The sequence below is a fragment of the Oryzias melastigma genome, linkage group LG15 (genome assembly GCF_002922805.2).
Source record: "Oryzias melastigma strain HK-1 linkage group LG15, ASM292280v2, whole genome shotgun sequence".
Lineage (NCBI taxonomy): Eukaryota > Metazoa > Chordata > Actinopteri > Beloniformes > Adrianichthyidae > Oryzias > Oryzias melastigma.
The window spans coordinates 5,108,630-5,109,479 of NC_050526.1; the positions used below are offsets into that span (position 1 = coordinate 5,108,630).

The following is an 850-nucleotide window of genomic DNA, read 5'->3' on the forward strand; positions in this document are numbered from 1 at the left end:
CAACGAGCAAAAGTGGATCAATCCAGTCTTGGACCCAGAATTCGCTACAGCATGGGCCACCCTCTTCGGCGTCAGTAGTCTGAGCATTTTCTAGTATCCAGTTTTCTGATCCGACCTGATTTGATTTAAGAAATATTCAGAATTCAGTTTTAATTTCTTAAATTATTTTATATAGGAACATAAAAATGTTCATTATGTATTTATCATAAACTGCTATAAAGCAGAATTCACTAAATTAAGTTAAAAATATATATGACTGCCATATACAAAGGTTTGAAATAAACATTTTTTAAGTCTTTTAATGAAATTGTTCCCAGGTTGAAGGTTTTTCATGAATAACAACATATTACTTAATTTATTAAATGTTTTTAATTAAAACTAGCACAAGTTCCACAGAGAAAACCATATAGTTTGGCTTTCAATTTCAAAACATTTTTAATAATATTTTTAAATTGTTGAAGTATTTTGATCATCATGATAAATGTAGCCAGATAAACATTCCAGCTTATAATGAAATTAAATAAACAAAATTTTAATCATAAATTATTTTATATAGTATTATTCTAGGGTACTACTATGAGAAAAATGCTACAACAACATGTTAAAAACACAAACAAGACCAATTTAATTTGATCCCCACAATTTAAACATGGTGTAACTGCAATATAAAAAAGTAATAATAAGAAATTAATAACAATAGATGAGGTTTTCTCACCATAAAGTTTTAAAAATTATGCAAAATTGTTTTTTTAATTCCATGAATGCAGACATTTTAAAATAAGCATGAAAAGGCCTTCCACTGCCCCTAGTGGAATGATGATGAACTACAGGGGATTTTTTTTTTTTTTTT

At 27.3% G+C, this 850-nt stretch overlaps 1 protein-coding gene across 2 annotated transcripts in view; it reads right to left on the reverse strand.

Moving 5' to 3' along the window:
* Nucleotides 1–850, reverse strand: part of LOC112161778 (regulator of G-protein signaling 7) — an 84,621-nt gene that overhangs the window by 7,583 nt on the left and 76,188 nt on the right. The gene's annotated exons all lie outside the window — the stretch shown is intronic.